The sequence below is a fragment of the Sciurus vulgaris genome (assembly GCF_902686455.1).
Source record: "Sciurus vulgaris genome assembly, chromosome: 13".
Taxonomy (NCBI): domain Eukaryota; kingdom Metazoa; phylum Chordata; class Mammalia; order Rodentia; family Sciuridae; genus Sciurus; species Sciurus vulgaris.
The window spans coordinates 18,661,010-18,682,141 of NC_136474.1; the positions used below are offsets into that span (position 1 = coordinate 18,661,010).

Consider the following 21,132-nt stretch of genomic DNA (forward strand, 5'->3'; position numbering starts at 1 on the left):
AGTCTAAGGAAAAGATTTTAAAGAAATTTAAAAAGAAAGAACTAAATAAAAATGAAGACTAAAAATTTCCAGATTTGGGGGCCGCCTGGCACTCCAGTGCCCCCGAGTGGTTCCCGGGCTTCTGCCTCGGGGAGCCGGGCTCGGGTCGTTGCTGCCCCGCCGTAGCCCTTGCCCTGGCCAAGCCTGGCGTCCACTCCCCTCTAACGCTGCGTTGCACAATGCCGGGGCAAAGTCCCCGAGGGTGTGAACCGGGGTGTCCCTGCCCCTGGGCGGGGACGCGCGGCGGCCGTGCGGGCAGCCGAGCCGGCGAGCGTACAATCAGCGCCATCCGCGGGCCCCGACCCCGCGAGTCCCCCGTAAGCAGCCGCAGGCCCCCGCGCCACTGGGCTCCGCCGCCAGGCCCTCCCGCCGCTCCCCTCACAGGCCCGCGCCGCCGAGGCAGCCATGGCGGAAGTGCATAGATGTCAGCATGCTCGGGTTAAAGGAGAAGCCCCCGCGAAATCCTCCACACACAGAGATGACGAGGAGCTGGGGATGGCGTAGGCCGAAACGCTGACCGTGTTCCTGAAGCTGCTGGCCGCCGGCTTCTACGGCGTGAGCTCCTTCCTGTTCGTGGTGGTGAACAAGAGCGTGCTCACCAGCTACAGATTTCCCTCTTCGCTATGTGTTGGACTTGGCCAGATGGTGGCCACAGTGGCAGTTCTCTGGGTGGGAAAGGCACTCAGAGTAGTCAAGTTTCCTGACCTTGACAGAAATGTACCTCGAAAGACGTTTCCACTACCTCTACTATATTTTGGGAACCAAATCACGGGACTGTTCAGCACAAAGAAACTGAACTTACCAATGTTTACAGTTTTAAGAAGGTTCTCCATCTTGTTTACAATGTTTGCTGAAGGAGTTTTACTCAGGAAGACTTTTTCTTGGGGTATTAAGATGACTGTGTTTGCAATGATTATTGGAGCCTTTGTAGCTGCCAGCTCTGACTTGGCATTTGATCTGCAAGGATATGTTTTTATTCTAATAAACGATATACTGACAGCAGCAAATGGTGTATACATAAAACAAAACTTAGATTCAAAAGAGCTGGGAAAATATGGTCTGCTCTATTACAACGCACTGTTCATGATTCTGCCCACTCTGGCCATTGCATATTTCACAGGAGAAGCACAAAAGGCGATGGAATTTGAAGGCTGGGCTGACACCCTCTTTCTTCTGCAGTTCACCCTCTCCTGTGTGATGGGGTTTATCTTGATGTATGCCACAGTGCTCTGCACTCAGTATAATTCCGCCCTTACAACTACAATAGTTGGCTGTATTAAGAATATATTAATAACTTATATTGGAATGGTCTTTGGTGGAGATTATATTTTCACATGGACAAATTTCATTGGCTTAAATATCAGTATTGCTGGGAGCCTGGTGTACTCGTACATCACTTTCACTGAGGGACAGCTGAACAAACAGTCAGAAGCCAGTAACAAGCTGGACATGAAGGGGAAAGGAGCAGTGTAACCAGAGGACTGCTCCAATTGTGTGTGCCCGTTTCTGATCAACTCAGAACTCTGGCAGCTGCTACGCAGATACCGAGATGATTATGGAGAAAATGCCATTCCTTTGCACTTGTACAATCCAAGGATTGATTGCTGCCTTTTAAAATTTTACGAGAAAAACTTATAATTGACTCTATTTTACATATATTGTTTGAATTAATTTATATCAAACTGGAACATGTACTGGGCTTTTTTATTTAAGGAAATCCAAGAATCCAAGAATGGATTGCAGTGTAGAGCAACACAAACTGACTAAAATATGAATGTAGGAAGTAATCTCATATCTCAATAATGGCAGGCTGACTTATTTAACTTTGGAAATGAGTGCAGCTTTTAAACCTAAGGACCAATCTTTCATGCAGTGTAGGTTGCTCGGCTTGTTTCTTGAGCCACACAAAAACAAATAACCCAATGAATAAATGGGTTAAGAAAAAGAAATAGGATTGGTCAACAAATATGAGAAAATATTCAACATCTCTAGCGTCAGAGAAATGCAAATTAAAACTACAATGAGAGTTCATCTCACTGCAGTCAGAATGGCAATTATCAATATTACAAGTAACAACAAATGTTGGTGACGATGTGTGAAAAAAAACTACACTCATCCATTCCTTGTGGGACTGCAAATTGGTGCAACCACTATAGAAAGCAGTATGGAGATTACTTGGAAAACCTGGAATGGAACTATCATTTGACCCAATTATCCCAATTCTCAGTTTATACCCAAAACACTTAAAAGCAACATATTACAGTGATGCAGCCACATCAACGTTTATAGTCACTCAATTCACAATAGGTAAAATATGGAACCAACCTAGTTACCATTCCACAGATGAATGAATAAAGAAAATGTGGTATGTATACACAATGGAATATTATTCAACCATAAACAAGAAGGAAATTATGGCATTTGCCAGTAAATGAATGGAACCGGAGAATATCATGCTAAGTGAAATAAGGCAAGCCCAAAGAAACAAAGGCTGAATATTTTCTCTGATATGGAGATGATAATCCACAATAAGTGGGGAGATGCAGTTAGGGAAGAATAGAAGTACTTTGGATTAGACAACAGGGAATGAAAGGAAGGGAAAGGAGATGGGGATAGAAAGGATAGTAAATGAAATGGATATTACAATCCTATGTGCATATATGATTACATTACCAATGCAATTCTACATTATGTACAATCAGAAGAATGACAAGTTATACTCCATATATTTATAATATGCCAAAATACATTGAACTATCATGTATAACTAATTAGTACAAAAGGCAACTAAGGATCAAAGAAGTTATACATGGCTTTGTGCTTTATGTAGATAAAGTTATCCATAGGTGTACAGATTTAGAATTCTGACACTTCTGTACATTTATTCTCTACTTGAATCATCAAGAAAATGGATGGCAGATCATGAGAACCAGGTTTTTCCCTTTTGAGGATTAGGGAAAGAAACATACAAGGTCGTTCTGGAATATCGTAAAGGCACCATAAAATAACTATTTGACTGAACAAAACAAATAACACGATGATGGGAATTTGTCAAAGGGACACAGGAGCCATCTGGAACAGCACAAGTGTGATCAAAGCTGGAGTATCTTTTGCAATGAAATAGAGTAGTACTGATGGTACCATAAAATTGAGTAAATACCCCTGGGTTCTAAGAATACACACTACAAATAAATAAAAAGGGAGGGAGGACAAATAAATGTCTGATGAAGATTTCTAAATAAGTTACAAGATAGCCAGCCACACTCAAGTATTTGGGGCTCGACTTTTTCCTCATTAAATGCAACTTTCTTCCAAAGAGAGCAAAAACACTGAAAGAAGGAAGAGTGATAGTTTCACTGTGTGGAAACATGACAGGTCCCGACTCAGCGAGGTGTCAAGGTCAACATCAGGAGTGATAAAGTACATTTATGATGTGCATCCTTGACACGTTGTGGTGGAGACAGCACTTCACTTTTGTGGCTTTCTTTCTCAAAATCAGTAATTTCGGTCTAATATTAAAAACATATACATCCCATACAATGAACATTTTATGAAACATTTCTAAAAACTGGAAAGGTAATGAAAAACAAGCCAAGTCTGAGAAACTGTCACAGCCAAGAAGAATCTAAGAAGACCTGATGGCTGGGGGTAATGTGAGAGTCTGGGTGGAATTACAACATAGAAAACAAACAAACAAACAAACAATAAACAGCATGTAGCCAGGTTAAAAGCTGAGGAAATCTGAATAAAGAATGGACTTATTAATTATAGTGATAATATATACTTATTAATTATAGTGATAATATTGTATTTTGAGGGCTCATTAATTTTATTTTATTTTATTTATTTTTTTTTAAATATTTTTTAAGTTGTTGATGAACCTTTATTTTACCGATTGATTGACTTGTATGTGGTGCTGAGAATCGAACCCAGGGCTTCACGCATGCTAGGCATGCGCTCTACCACTGAGCCACAACCCCAACCTCATTAATTTTAAATAACAAGTCATACGAGTTTACTAAGAAGAGAAAAATGGAACGTAGCACGTGTGAGAATTCTGTTTATTAACATTGCCATTTTTGGTAAACCTAAAATTTTTCTGAAACATGAAATTTATTAAAATACCACAAGTCCCTGAGAGCATTTGGGAGTGTGTGTGTTTGTGTGTGTGTGCACATACACGCACGTGTGTTTAGTGCTGGGGATCAAATCCGGTGCCTTATGCAAACTAGTAAGTGTTCTACCATTGAGCTATGCCCCCCAGCTTGCTCTCAGAGCATTTTAATTCCAGTCATTATGTTCTTATATTTATAGAAATTGTACTTATTTTATAAAACTATTGTCTTTTGATATTACTTAGAGGACACATGAATGGCCAAGAGGTATTTGAAAAATGGTCATCATCACTAATAACCAAGAAAATCAAAATCACAAAGGATATCACCTTGATCCAGTAAGAGTGGCTCCCGTCAAAAAAAGGAGAGATAACAGGTGATGGCCAGGACATGAGAAAAGAGGACCATTGTATACTGTTAATCGGAAGCAGCTAAGTTAGTAAAACCATTATGAAGAACACTATGGAATTTCCTCAGGAAAGTCATAATAGAACTACTATATGATCCAGCAAATCCACTACTAAGTACATAGCTAAATGAAATTAACTCATTATGTTGAAAGGAGTCTGCACTTTTATGTACGTTCCAGCACTGTTCAAAGTAGCCAGAAAATAAATAGAAACCACCTGTGTCCATCCACTGATGATAAGAAAATGAAGTACATGTACACAAGGGAACACTATTTAGCCATAAAAATTGAAATCCAGACATTTATGGTGTTAAGTGAAATAAATGAAGCACAAAAAACAAGTACTGCATGATTACACTGATAAGTGAAATCTAAAAAAATGTTGATCTCATAGAAGTTGAGAGTAGAAGAGGCTGAGTAGAACATGGAGGAGTAAGAGATGGGGAGAGGTTGGTCAGTAGGTACTAAGTTGATAGATGCTAGCAAGAAGTTCTGGTGGGCTTTTGCACAATAAGGTAAGTATAGACAAGAAAAATGCCATCTATTTCAAAAAGCTACAAGAAAAAATATTTACTATCACCAAAATTAAAGATAAATTAGTTGGTGTCTAAGTTTAAACTTATCAAAACATTATGTATGTAAGCGTGTATCAAAATATCACTTGGCATTCCATTAATAAGCACGATTATTGTTTTATATATCAGTTAAAAGTAATTTAATTTAGAATTTAAAAAGTATAAGGATCAAGTAAAATTAAATTCAAAATAACAGTAGGTGAGCTATTTGGCTTTTAAATAAAGAAAAGATTTTTTTTTCTAAATTCAGTAGTTCCACTGGGCATGGTATCACATGTCTGTAATTCCAGTAATTAGGAAGGTTGAGGCAGGAGGATCACAAGTTTGAGGCCATCCTCAGTAACTTTGTGAGACATGGTCTCAAAATTCAAGAAAAGAAAAGAAAAGGAAAGAAAATGGCTGGATATGTAGTTCAGTGGTAAAGTGCCCCTGTGTTCAGTCCCCAGTTCATAAAAGAGAAGGAAAGGAAAGGAAGGAAGGAAGGAAGGAAGGATGGAAGGAAGGAAGGGAGGGAAGGAAGGAAGGAACAAAGAGTTTAGTACCATCTTATATTTGCAGTCTGGCAAATGTAAGTACATATATATATATTATATATATATATATATATATGTATTATATATATTAAAAAAACTGTATTTTCTGAAAACCCATCCTCACAGAACTCTTCTCTCATGGTTTTGGTTTTCTTGGGAGTGTATGAAGGAATGAATTCTCATAAAGGATTCTCTCAACACATCTACCCTTGTCCTTTCAGCCTCAGTACCCACCAGTGCTGTTGTTTGATACTTTTCCCTTTGCAGGTGAAGAGTGGTGCCTGCAGTCTCTCCCTTTGATTGGGGGCACCCTTGCTATCATTTTATCTTATCTAAAACAGTGGAAATGAGATTTCATGATTTCCAGGACCAAGGTAAAAAGGCCATGTAACTTGTACTTGATTCTCATGTGATGTTCCATCTAGGGAAAGTCATTAGCCTTGTCAGGATGCTGATTACCATGACATCATCATGCTGGAGAGGCCATGTGTAGATGTCAGTTAAATAGCTCCATCTGAGCTCCCAGCTGTCGCCCACCTCAACTGCCAGCTGCTGGGGAGAGCCATCTTGGAGCTCAGTCCCACTGAAGCTTTCAGATGACTTAGTCCATCCAGCATTTGACACACAACATCCAAGCAAGACCCACCTCCTTGAACCTTTCTAGATTTCTTCACTCATAAAATACCAAGATAAAATACCTGTGTTAGCTACCAAAATTTTAAGTTATTTATTTTGCTGCAAAAGAAGGGCTGAGTTCTAGTAGTTTTCATATCTGTGGGAAGACATTTTATTTTGAACTCAATCAGTTCCAGCTACCCTTTCTTCATCTTGTCTGTACTCTGAGGTGAGTCCATGCACTTGATAGAAAACCCCATCAGATATTAAAGTATAAAGGAGCATTATCTTTTAAACTAATGAAAAACTTAAGGATATTCTTTCTAAAATTGGCTAGATCCACTTTTGACAAGCATTCTCAACTATCATGCTGAATGCATAATTAAATTGGTGAATGAAAGTGATTTTTTTTAGTTAGTGACACAGTGACACATGACTTTGGAAGTATGTTTCATGTAATTAAAACTTTCTCTTTATTCTTTCTAAATATAGCTATTTTCCACAATGAATTATAATTTTTCTCTATTATAATTTTGCCATTTCCTGCTATGCCAATAAAGGCCTCCTTCAAGTATTAAGATGCACGCACTCTATAAACTGACAATGATCCTAACAGGGTGTTTTATGTGAATGCTCAGTGTACTATATTGTATGACCATAACTTTTCTTTAGAAAATTCGATGGGTAGGATTGACTGAAAGGGGCCACAAGGTAATTATCTTTAGTAATATAAAAGTTTGGTATCTTGAAAAAGGTGGTGGTTCCACAGTTGTATATAATTTCAAAATCTTCTAACTAAACACTTAGGGCTTGTACATTTTATTTTATGTTATGTTATGTTCGAATAAAAAGAATATAAAGTCCAGAACAAGCAAAATAGTTTTGAATACAAATAATAATATATTCCTACTTTTTTTTCCAGTTTTTTTTTATTGTAAACAAATGGGATACATGTTGTTTCTCCGTTTGTACAAGGCGTAAAGGCATACCATTTGTGTAATCATAAATTTACATAGAGTAATGTTGTTTGATTCATTCTGTTATTTTTTCCCTTCCCCCCACCGTTCCCACCCCTCTTTTGCCTCTATACTGTACTTCCTTCCTCCATACTTGCCCCCCTCCCTAACCCTAACTCTAACCCTAACAGTAAACCTACCCTCCCCCCCATTATGAGTCATCATCCACTTATTAGCGATATCATTCGTCCTTTGGCTTTTTGAGATTGGCTTATCTCACTTAACATGATATTCTCCAATTTCATCCATTTGCCTGCAAATGCCATAATTTTATCATTCTTTATGGTTGAATAATATTCCATTATATATATATATACCACAGTTTCTTTATCCATTCATCAATTGAAGGACATCTAGGTTGGTTCCACAGTCTGGCTATTGTGAATTGAGCAGCTATGAACATTGATGTGGCTGTATCTCTGTAGTATGCTGATTTTAAGTCCTTTGGGTATAGGCCAAGGAGTGGGACAGCTGGGTCAAATGGTGGTTCCATTCCAAGTATTCTAAGGAATCGCCACACTGCTTTCTAGAGTGGATGCACTAATTTGCAACCCCACATGTATGAGCAATGTATGAGTGTACCTTTCTCCCCACATCCTCGCCAAAACCTGTTGTTGCTTGTATTCTTGATAATCATCATTCTAATTGGGGTGAGAAGGAATCTTAGGGTGGTTTTGATTTGCATTTCTCTTATTACTAGAGATGTTGAACATTTTTCCATATGTTTGTTGATTGCTTGTAGATCTTCTTCTGTGAAGTGTCTATTCATTTCCTTAGCCCATTTGTCGACTAGATTATTTGTATTCTTGGAGTAGAGTTTTTTGAGTTCTTTATAGATTCTGGAGATTGGTGCTCTATCTGATGTATGATTGGCAAAGATATTCTTCCACTCTATAGGCTCTTTCTTCGCATTGCTGATAGTTTCCTTTGCTGAGAGAAAGCTTTTTAGTTTGAATCTATCCCAGTTATTGATTCTTGCTTTTATTTCTTGTGTTATGGGAGTCCTGTTAAGGAAGTCTGGTCCTAAGCTGACATGTTGAAGATCTGGACCTACTTTTTCTTCTATAATCAGCAGGGTCTCTGGTCTGATTCCAAGGTCCTTAATCCATTTTGAGTTGAGTTTCGTGCATGGTGAGAGACATGGGTTTAGTTTCATTCTGTTGCACATGGATTTCCAATTCTCCCAGCACCATTTGTTGAAGAGGCTATCTCTTCTCCATTGCATATTTTTGGCACCTTTGTCTAGTATGAGAAAATTGTATTTATTTGGATTTGTGTCCGTGTCCTCTATTCTGTACCATTGATCTACCTTTCTATTTTGGTACCAATACCATGCCGTTTTTGTTACTATTGCTTTGTAGTAGAGTTGAAGATCTGGTATTGCGATACCCCCTGTTTCACTCTTCCTGCTAAGGATTGCTTTAGCTATTCTGGGTTTCTTATTCTTCCAGATGAATTTCATGATTGCTTGCTCTATTTCTGTAAGGTATGTCATTGGGATTTTAATTGGAATTGCATTGACTTTGTATAGCACTTTAGGTAGTATAGCCATTTTGACAACATTAATTCTTCCTATCCATGAACATGGAAGATCTTCCATCTTCTAAGGTGTTCTTTAATTTCTTTCTTTAGTGTTCTGTACTTCTCATTGTAGAGGTCTTTCACCTCTTTTGTGAGATTGATTCCCACATATTACATTTTTTTCGAGGCTATCGTGAATGGGGTAGTTTTTCTAATTTCTCTTTCTGAAGATTCATCACTTATGTATAAAAATGCGTTGGATTTATGAGCGTTGATCTTGTAACCTGCTACTTTACTGAATTCACTTATGAGTTCTAAGAGTTTTCTGGTGGAATTTCCAGGTTCCTCTAAATATATAATCATGTCATCAGCGAACAGGGATAGTTTGAGTTCTTCTTTTCCAATTCGTATCCCTTTAATTTCTTTGGTTTGTCTAATTGCTCCGGCTAGAAACTCAAGAACGATGTTGAATAGAAGTGGTGAAAGAGGGCATCCCTGCCTTGTTCCAGTTTTTAGGGGGAATGCTTTCAGTTTTTCACCATTTAGAATGATATTAGCTATGGGCTTAGCATAAATGGCCTTTACAATGTTAAGGAATGTTCCCACTATCCCAATTTTTTCTAGTGTTTTGAGCATGAAGGGGTGCTGTATTTTATCAAATGCTTTTTCTGCATCTATTGAAATAATCATGTGATTCTTGACTTTAAGTCTATTGATATGGTGAATTACATTTATTGATTTCCTGAGGCTGAACCAATCTTGCATCCCTGGGATGAAACCCACTTTATCATGGTGCACTATCTTTTTAATATGTTTTTGTATGCGATTTGCTAAAATTTTCTTGAGAATTTTTGCGTGGATGTTCATTAAGGATATTGGTCTGAAATTTTCTTTCCTTGATGAGTCTCTGTCTGGTTTAGGTATCAGTGTGATATTGGCTTCACAGAATGAGTTTGGGAGGGTTCTCTCCTCTTCTATTTTATGGAATACTTTGAGAAGTATTGGAATGAGCTCTTCTTTAAAGGTTTTGTAGAACTCGGCTGAGAACCCATCTGGTCCCGGACTTTTCTTTGTTGGTAGGCTTTTGATGACTTCTTCTATTTTAGTACTTGAAATTGGACTATTTAAATTGTGTATGTCCTCTTCGTTCACTTTAGGCAATTCATATGTCTCTAGAAACCTGTTGATGTCTTCGAAATTTTCAATTTTTTTTGTAGTATAGATTTTCAAAATAGCTTCTAATTATGTTTAGTATTTCAATCCTGTGTGTTGTGATATTTCCTTGTGCATTCCGAATTGTAGTGATTTGGGTTTTCTCTCGTCTTCTCTTTGTTAGTGTGGCTAAAGGTTTATCAATTTTGTTTATTTTTTCGAAGAACTAGCTTTTTATTTTGTCAATTTTTTGTATTGTTTCTTTTGTTTCAATTTCATTGATTTCAGCTCTGAGTTTAACTATTTCCTGTCTTCTACTACTTTTGGTGCTGTTCTGTTCTTCTTTTTGTAGGGCTTTGAGCTGTAGTGTTAGGTCGTTTATTTGTTGAGTTTTACTTCTTTTATTAAATGCGCTCCATGAGATAAATTTCCCTCTAAGTACTGCTTTCATGGTGTCCCAGAGATTTTGATATGATGTTTCTTTGTTCTCATTTACCTCTAAGAATTTTTTAATTTCCTTCCTAATATCTTCTGTTGTCCATTCATTATATAATAGCATATCATTTAATCTCCAGATGTTGGAATAGTTTCTGTGTTTTACTCTTTCATTTATTTTTAACTTCAATCCATTATGATCTGATAGAATACAAGGTAGTGTCTCTATCTTCTTGTATTTGCTAACATTAGCTTTGTGACATAATATATGGTCTATTGTAGAGAAGGATCCATGTGCTGCTGAGAAGAAAGTGTATTTGCTCTTGGCTTGATGGTATATTCTATAAATGTCCATTAAGTCTAAATTATTGTTTGTGTTATTGTGATCTATGGTTTCTTTGTTCAATTTTTGTCTGGAAGATCTGTCCAGTGATGAGAGAGGCGTGTTAAAATCCCCTAGTATTATTGTGTTATGTTCTATTGGGTTTCTGAAATTGAGAAGGATTTGTTTGACATACATGGATGAGCCACTGTTTGGGGCATAGATGTTTATGATTGTTATATCTTGCTGATTTATGCTTCCCTTAAGCAGTATGAAATGGCCTTCTTTATCCCTTCTGACTAAGTTTGGCTTGAAGTCCACATTATCTGAAATGAGGATGGATACTTCAGCTTTTTTGCTGAGTCCATGTGTATGGTATGTTTTTCCCCATCCTTTCACCTTTAGTCTATGGGTATCTTTTTCTTTGAGGTGAGTCTCTTGTAGGCAACATATTGTTGGATCTTTCTTTTTAATCCATTCTGCCAGCCTATGTCTTTTGATTGATGAATTCAGGCCATTAACATTCAGGGTTATTATTGAGATATGATTTGGTTTCCTGGTCATTTGGTTCATTTTTTAAATTTTATTTATTTATTTATTTGACATAACTCAGTTCCTTCTTTATTTGACAATTCCTTTAGGATAATTCCTCCCTTTGCTGATTTGTTTCTTTGTTTTTCATCTCTTCTTCATGGAATATTTTGCTGAGAATGTTCTGTAATGCTGGCTTTCTTTTTGTAAATTCTTTTAGCTTTTGTTTATCATGTAAGGATTTTATTTCATCATCAAATTTGAAGGTAAGTTTTGCTGGGTATAAGATTCTTGGTTGGCATCCATTTTCTTTCAGGGCTTGAAAAATGTTGTTCCAGTCCCTTCTAGCTTTTAGAGTCTGGATTGAAAAATCTGCTGATATCCGTATTGGTTTCCCCCTGAATGTAATTTGGTTCTTTTCTCTCACAGCCTTTAAAATTCTGTCCTTATTTTGTATGTTAGGTATTTTCATTGTAATGTGCCTTGGTGTGGGTCTGTTGTAATTTTGTGTATTTGGAGTCCTATAAGGCTCTTGAACTTGATTTTCCATTTCATTCTTCAGATTTGGGAAATTTTCTGATATTATTTCATTGAATAGATTGTTCATTCCTTTGGTTTGTTTCTCTACTCCTTCCTCAATCCCAATAATTCTTAAATTTGGCCTTTTCATGATATCCCATAGTTCTTGTAGATTCTGTTCATGATTTCTTACCATCTTCTCTGTTTGTCCTACTTTGTTTTCAAGGTTCGATCTTTTGTCTTCAATGTCTGATGTTCTGTCTTCCTGGTGTTCTATCCTATTGAATATGATCATTCAATGCCTGCATTTGCTCTTTCATCTCATCATTCAGTGCGTGCATTTGCTCTTTCATTCCATTGTTTGCTTCCCTGATCATTTTAATTATGTACATTCTGAACTCCTTTTCTGTCATTTCTTCTGCCATGCTGTCATTGGGTTTTATTGATGTAACATCTAGATTTGTTTGCGCCATTTTCTTTCCTTGTTTTCTCATATTGTTCAGGTATCAGTGGACCACTGAGATATTGCAGATTTCCTCTATTGACTTACAATGTCCCTGAAGATTTCTAGTATATCCCCTCTTAGCCTTCAGTAGGCTGAAGTCTTGGAGGAAGTTGATAATGCGGTGCTCCACAAGAAAGCTGCCTCTCTAGGAGTGGTGGCCTTCAGGTGGGGTATATTCCCTGCTACAGGGCAGAGGTGCCTCCACTTGTTGACCAATGGTCATCCAAAGGGGAACTAGTCTGCGGTCTGATGCAAGGCTTATTTGGGCCTGTGTCTCTGGTTTTACCGTCCTTGTGGGGAAACCTCACCTGGCAGGGAACACTCACCCGGTGGGGAGGTCTCGCTGGTCAGTTCCCTCCTAGAGGTTCCCCTCAATTTACAGCTACCGCCTGGGCTGGGCTGCCTTCCTCTGCAAAGTTCCCAGGGGCCTGGCCCTACCTCCTGGGCCTGGGAGCCTCACCCTTCGCAGATGAATCTCCTTAGGCTGCCCCTCATCAGAGATTTTGCCCGCAGTCTTGGAACCTTCGCTCCGCCCCTAAGCGTGTCTCTGTGTGGCTCTTCCACCAAGAAGCCTCCTAGATCCTGGACTCTGCTCTGCACCTAATTGCCTGGCTATGCATCCCCTCCTCTGAGCAGCCTCCATTGGGCCCTGTATAATCGCTCTGAGTCCCAGTGACCCGCAGCACGCCTCTTCCTCCAGACAGTCACCCGGTGTTCCGATGAGGTCACTAGGAGTCCAAGGAACTCACTGCATGCCTCCTCCTCCCGCCAACCGCCTGTAGCCCTGGGTAATCACTCCAAATCGAAGTGACCTGCCTCATTCCTCCTCCTCCTCCAGGCAACCCCCCGGGTGTTCAGGAGTTGTCCTTGTGACCCACGGCATGCCTCCTCTGGGCAGCTGCCCGGAGCTCTTTGTGGTCACTTAAGACCAAGTAACCCACCAAGGTCCTCCTCCAGGCAGCCCCCCTGTGTTCAGGAGTGGTCACTTTAAGTCCAAACAACTCACCAATCGCCTCCTCCTCTGAGCAGCCACCTGGAGCTCTAATGCAGTCTCTGTGAGTCCAAACAACCCGCTGCGCTTCTCCTCCTCCTCCTCCTCCTACTCCTCAGGGCAGGCCCTGGTGTTCAGAAGTGGTCTGAGTCCAAACAGCTCGCCACATAGCTCCTCCTCTGGCAACCGCCTGTAGCTCTGGTATAGTCACCACGAATCCAATCGGCCGCACTCCTCCTCCTCCTCCTCCTCAGGGCAGGCCCCGGTGTTCAGAAGCAGTCATTCTGAGTCCAAACAGCTCGCTGCGCAGCTCCTCCTCTGGCAACCACCTGTATCTCTGGTATAGTCACTCCGAATCCGAGCGGCCACGCTCCTCCTCCTCCTCCTCAGGGCAGGCCCCGGTGCTCTGAGTCCACAGAGCTCTCCTCGCCGCTCCTCCCCTGGGCAGCCACCGGAGCCCCAGTGGTTGCTTCAAGTCCCAGCACTGTGCTGAGTGGCCTCCTCTACGTTGCTCCCAGTTGTCCGAGTTCACTGCTCCAGTGGGGGGAGGGGCGTCTCGCCAGCAGCTCTGCTTCACAAAGTTCCCTGCATTCCAGGACTACTGTCCCATCTGGGACGCCTCCCCAATGGGAGAGAGTCACCCGGCTGCTTTGAGTTGGTCCCAAGTCTCTCAATATCTCCTCTTTTGAATCCTGAGTCCTGGAGCAACATGAAATGCAGCCACCCTCTAGGCCGCCATCTTGAAAAAACCCCTTCTTACTTTTTTTTAAAATTTAATTTCTATTATTATTTCTTTGCATATTGCTTTTGGTCTGCAGTAAATGACTGGCACTCTGAAAAGAGATGATTAGAGAATGGAAAAGGTTATGTACAAATATATGGGATTGTTAGGGAAAGTGCCAAAGGTAGTGATTCCCCCAAAGTTACTCCCAATCCCAGGTCTTAGTAATGATTTAGTACTGAAAGGACAAGAGGAGTGAGATATTAAAAGAATCCTGGAAGACTTGAGCTAAATTAGAGGAGCATCTGATAATAGGCTTGTGTCCCTTGGTAACAAATGGCAGAAGGAAGACACTGGTAGCACATGATCAATAGGGAGTGACCAGATAAATAGATCAGAAACTCCTCCCTTGAGCCCCTCATGCTAACTTCCCACTGACCAAGGTTAACCAAGAGACAGAAGGTGCATAGCCTTATCTCAAGGCAAACATCACCCTTACATCTGCAGTGTTCCTTTTAGTTTTGCCATCAAGAGAAGAGTCTATTCTTACCATGCTTTTGAATCTGCAATGGTGTTATTGGTTTCATTCATCAGTAAAATGCTCCAAGAATAACTGTCTGAACTTTCTGAGGCTAGACTACAAACTCCTGAAGCTTCTTCTTGGTGTCCTTTTTTTTTTTTTCCTTGAGATGAAGCAGACATTCCTTCCCTATTATCTCCAGCAGGGACTTATGAGTTTATACAATTTTAAAACTAGTCATTAAATACAGTCCTTTGAATTTGAAAGAGTTTAACTAAAGTATTAGCTTTAAATTAATATTTGTGAGGTTAATGCTGATTCAAGTTATAAGTAAAAGTAAAGCAAGTCATTACATGAGTTGTCTTAAAATGAATAAATTCTACCTATTGTATATATGAATTTTTTCATTAAAGTACAGAAATTGTTGAAAGAGATATGCTGAAATGTGAACATTGATAGATTGAAACAATTTTCAACTCTTTTTCTAAAAAAATTAATTGAGGACTCTGACCAAACCACTTACAATCCATTTAATGAGTTTATTATTTAGTTCCAGGGCTATCTTAGAAACTAAAACTTAAGTCAGCTGGAAGAAAGAAAATTAAAAATAAGTAAACACACACTCAAAAAACAAAAAAAACCATAAGACCTTTTTTGTTCCTATCTGATCATAATTTGTATCCTTCCATGAGACAACCCAACTTAATATTTCTTTATATTGTGCTGTGTTGTACAGTTTTACTGGAATCATAACTTCCTAAATAAATGCACAGCTTTCATAAAAATTACTGGAAATCTAGAAAATGATTTTCTATGTGATTTTTAAGTTTTCTCTGTGAGAATTTATTTTTATTTGGTTTAGTTCTGTTTCATTTCCCTGAAACCTTTAAACATTGAGCATATGGAACAATCATTTCCTTGCAGATCAGAGCACTAAAAACAAATATTCTACTAAAAGAAAAATAATATTTACCCAGATAGAAAAGAGTAAGATAATGTAGAAAGAATTTCTATTCTAAATCTAGAGGAAAATAAAAGTAGCACATGTTGAAGATTGTTACACAATTTATCATGTTACTGATTTGAGGCAATTTTATAAGCTATAAAATATTTTAAAAAATCTTTCAAATCTTGTATAGTGATTCAAAACTCTATATTATCCATTTCAACATATTTATAAACTATATTATTCCCCCCTTATATATGGATTTGTTTTTCAAGATTTCAGTTCTCCAGGGTCAATCTTAGTCTGAAAATATAAAATGGAAAATCGCAGATATAAGCAATACACGAGTTTTAATCATGCGTCATACTAGGAAGTCTGATGAAATGTGCCGTCCCATTCCTTTCCACTCAGAATGTATGTCATCTCGGTCCAGAGTATCCAGGCTCTGTAGGCCACCTGCCTGGCACTCACGTAGTAGCTGCCTCAGAAATCAGAGGGACTCTTACAGTATATCACAGTGCTTGCAGTCAGTAACTCTGATTTTATGTAACAATATATTAAAGTACAGGGATAGTGATGCTGGCAATTCAGATATGGCAGAGAAGCCATAACATATTTCTTTAAATGAAAAAAAAATCAAAGTACAGTAAGATATTATGAGAGACTAATTTGCATAAGTTTTATTATAGTATACTTGTTTTATTATTATATTATCAATCTTTGAATTTGCCTAATTTATAATTAAACTGTATGATAGATTTTATACATAGGAAAAAGTATATATAGAGTTTTATATTAATTCATGGTTTCTGACATCCCCTGTGTCTCAGAATGTGATCATAACATGTTGCTAAGCTAACACCAATGTAAGGTTGATTTTCTGTGTTCTATTTTGGCATTTGCAGATAAATGGATGGAAATGGAGAATGTCATGTTAAATGAAATAAGCCAATCCCAAAACAACAAAGGCTAAACGATTTCCCTGATGAATGAATGATTATATACAATGGGGGACGGGGAGGGGGTGAGAGAAGAATGGGGAAACTTTAGATTGTGTAAAGGGAAATGAAAGGGACATGGAATATTAAAAATGGTGGAACGAGACAGACATCATTACCCTATGTACATGTGTGATTACATGAATGGTATGAATCTACATCATGCACAACCATAGAAATGAAATGATGTACCCCATTTGTGTACGACGAATCAAAATGCAGTCTGTAAAAAAGAAAAAAATATGTTTTTATATGCTATTTAATAGTTTCATTACAATAATCAAAAATAAAATACTAAAGCTTTCTGTATTCTAAATATACAATACACATTATCTTCTAAATATACTTGATGAAATTTGACAAGATGAACTATAGCATATGTTCTGCTGTCACCTGCTGCAGACTGGAAGCACTGTTCACACCCCCAGAATCCTTTCATGTCATTTCCCAAGACATTGCCTCAGAGTGTAAGTAATTTTGAACCTTCATCACTACTCATTCATTTTGCCTGTTTTATAAATAAATTATAAATTTATTAATTTATACATTAAATTACTTAAGAAATAATTTCATAAATTCTAGAAACAAAATAAAGTAGAGTTGTGTGGGAGGCTGGTATCTGTCATTCAACGTCATGGATAAGAGATTCATTATGTGCTAGTGTTAAAAGTTTATTAGTTTTTCATGATGCGTAGTCCTCACAATTTATCCATTGTAGCATTGACAGGAATTATGGTTTCTTTCAAATATTGCCAATAATAAAAATCACTGTGAATCACTTTTATGTGCATGTTTTTTGGAACATGTATATATGCATTTCTTGTAGTGTAGGAGTAAAATGTCCAGGTAATAGAACCCAAGAATCAGAGCCTACTATGCATATGTTGGTACGGATATAATAGCCAATTTAGAATATTGAAGATGCATTAGTCAAATGATATAAATATGTATATAATATGTATGCTACACAGATACATTTATATATCATTATACATGATTATTATATGTAGTTTTTTGCTATAATATTGCTACAACAATTTGTATATCATTATGCATGATTTTTATATGTAATTAGTTTCCTTTTTACTATAACTATTGCTACAAACTTAGTGACTTGAAACACACTTATTATCTTACTCTGCAGATCAAAATTCCCAAATCAATAAACCTCAATGGACTAAAATAAAGGTGGCAGTATGTAGTTACCTTCTGCAGAAATAACCTGTCTTTTCTAGCTTCTAGAAACAGCCCCCATTCCTCAACTTATGCCTCCAAACCAAGGAATATGGAAGCTCTCTAAGTACCATACAACAGAATATTATTCAGTAATAAAAGGAAATGGACCATCAAGCCAGAAAAAAGACATGGAATAACCCAAAATGCATGTTACTAAGTAAAAATAAATAAATAAATAAATAAATAAAGGAAATTTCAAGAGCCTATATACTCTATGATTCAAAATACATAGCATAATGGAAAAAGGCAAAACCATAAAGGAAATTTTTTAAATCACTGGTCTCCAGGTTATGTGTTAGAAAAACATACATAGATCACACACAGGTTATTTTTAGAGCAATGAGACCACTCATTATGATACTATAATGGTGGATATTGTCATTATTGCACAAAATTTATCAGATATACAATAGAAAGAATGAATGCTGATGTAAATGATGAACTTTGGCTAATAATAATGAGCCAATATTACATCATTAGTTTTAACAAATGTACCACACAAATGCCAGATGTTAATGATATGATTGGAAAACAGGGAGAGTAGGGGGCATATATTGAATATATGGATATTCTCTGTACTTTCTGCTCAATTTTTTTGAACCCAAAAAACTGTTTGAAAGATAAATATGTTAAAATAAACATATTTTTCATGGTCTCTGTGGGTTGGAAATATGATCAAGACATAATGGTTTTACTGTTGAGAAAAACATCAATCGAGGTATTTGTTAATTGATATTCTAATTTGAAAACTTGACTGGAGAAGAATGTTTGTGTGTGTGTGTGTGTGTGTGTGTGTGTGTGTGTGTGTGTGTGTGTGGTACTGGGGATCTAACACAGGGTCTCATGCTTGCAAGGCAAGCACTCTACCAACTGAGCTATCTCCCCAGCCTGAGAAGAATGTTTAAATGCTCATTCTAGTTGCAAACAGAATTCATCTTCTGGTGGTATGAATAGGAGCCCAATTGAATGAATGCCTGATGGATGGAGCACTCTCAACTCTTATGTCACCTGGAGTTCTTAGTAGTTAGTCCGAGTTGCTTATCACGTTGAAAACTCTAACATAACAACTTATTTCATTAAGCCAATAAGGGAGTTCGTAGAGTTCATCAACAAGGCAAACACATAATATGTGTGGCAGGGACATCCTATTACCTTTGGTATATTATTTTGTATAGGAGGAATTCATATTCAAGGGAAAGAAATTTTACAATATTGTGAACACCAAGTTTGGGACCATAGGCAGAAGAGAAACCTTAGGGTCTGCCTGTAACAGTTTTTACTGTTTTCTAGAGGCCTTCTGTTTCATTTCTCTCTAATTAATTGATTTTGAAATCTATGCAGATAGTTTATAGGTCGTTTGATGTCTTTAGGAGAAACCATATGCAAAATATTGAGGTTTTCTTTGAGTTTCCTTTGCTCATGACATTGACCTTTCAATTCCTGGATTCCTTGGAAGTCCATAAATTTGATTTGTTCGCTCAAACCAAAGGTAGTATTGGAAGCTGTACCCTGTTTTAATCTGTTCATCCATTTTCCTTCTCTGGAATATGGTAGCCCACAGGTGACCATTGTTTAATTTCTGAAACCCATGAATATTTTCTTGTATGGCAAAAGTCACTTACAGATACAGTACTTTAAGTAAATTAAGGATCTTGATGTGAGTATAGCATCTTAGACCACTTTTATGGGTGGGACCAATGAAACCACTCAGTATGATGTTCTGTTCAGTATGATATTCAATTAAACTATATGGGCGCAGAGGTATCTGAATTAAGGTGTAAAGATGGAAGTGGAGGAGAAGTGGAAATTGTAATGATGTGACTGCTGAAGAGAGTCACTTCCCATGAAGTGTGGAAAGCCTGGTGGAGCTAAGGAAATGTTTTGCCAATGGCCATGCTACAAAAAATGCTATACAGATTTAATGCAATTCCTGTGAAAATTGCTATGATGTTTTTCATAGAAACAGAAAAAGCAGTCATGATATTAATTTGAAAATGAATGAGGCCTAGAGTAGAGGCCTAAAATAGCAGAATCAATCCTTATCAAGAAAAGTGAAGCAGGAGGTTTCAAAATACCAGACCTTGTATTATACTACAGAGCTATAGTAACAGAAATAGGATTGTATGGGTACCAAAACAGGCATGAAGACCAATGGAACAGAACAGAAGACACAGAGACAAACCCACATAAATACAGTCATATCGTACTAGACAAAGTTATCAAAAACATGCATTGGAGAAAAGACAGCTTTTTCAACAGTGTTGGAAAAATTGGAAGTCCATATGTAGTAGAATGAAATTTAACCTTATCTCTCATCCCACACAAAACTCAACTCAAAATGGATCGAAGACCTAGGAATTAGATCAGAAGCCCTGCACCTAGTAGAAAAAAATATGTAGGCCCAGTACTCCAACATGTCAGCTCAGGAACCAGATTCCTGAACAAGTCTGCTAAAGTGCAAGAAGTAAAATCAAGAATCAATAAGTGGGATGGGATCAAATGAAAAAGCTTCTTCACAGCAAAGGGAACAATTAAGAGCATGAAGAGAGAGCCTACAGAATGGGAGAAAATCTTTGCCACCCACACCTCAGACAAGGTGTTAAATTCCAGGATATACAAAGATTTCAAAAAGTTGAATGCTAATAAAAATAACTCAATCAATAAATGGGCAACTAAGCAGACATTTCTCAAAAGAAAAAATACAAAGGGCCAATAAATATATGAAAAAATGTTCAACATTTCTAGCAATTAGAGAAAGCAAATTAAAACTACACTAAGATTTCATCTCACACCAATTAAAATTGTAATTATCAAGAATACAAGTAACAACAAATGTTGATGAAGATGTGGGGAAAAGGGTTAACTCACATTGCTGGCGGGACTACAATTTAATGTGAAAACTCTGGAAAGCAGTATGAAGATCCTTCAAAAAACCAGGAGTGGAGCCACCATTTGACTTAGTTATCCCATTCCTTGGTATATATCAAAAGGATTTAATTCAGCATAACATAGTGATACAGCCACATCAATTTTGTAGCAGCACCATTCACAATAGTTAAGTTATGGAACAACCTAGACACCCATTGACCAATAAATAGATTAAAATTGTGGTTTATATACACAATGGAATATTATTCAACTGCAAAAAAGAACAACTTCATGATATTTTCCAGTGAATGTATGAATCTTTAGTCTATCATGCTAAGTGAAATAAGCCAATTCCCCAAAACAAGCGTCAAACGTTCTCTCTGATCTGTAGATGCTAACACACAACAAGGGAGTGGGGAGAATAGAAGTTCAGTGGATTAGACAAAAGGGAATAAAGGGAAACAAGGGGGGACAGGAATAGGGTTGTCAGTGGAATGAATCTGACCTAAATTTCCCAAGTACATATATGAATATGGCACAATCTCAGCATTGTATACATCCACAA

General features: G+C 37.7%; 1 pseudogene across 1 annotated transcript; it reads left to right on the top strand.

Annotated features, from left to right (window-relative positions):
* Positions 1–274: 274 nt before the first annotated feature.
* Positions 275–1,744, top strand: LOC306642799 (nucleotide sugar transporter SLC35D2-like; annotated as a pseudogene). Its single transcript has one exon. The product of its transcript is annotated as a nucleotide sugar transporter SLC35D2-like (transcript).
* Positions 1,745–21,132: the final 19,388 nt, after the last annotated feature.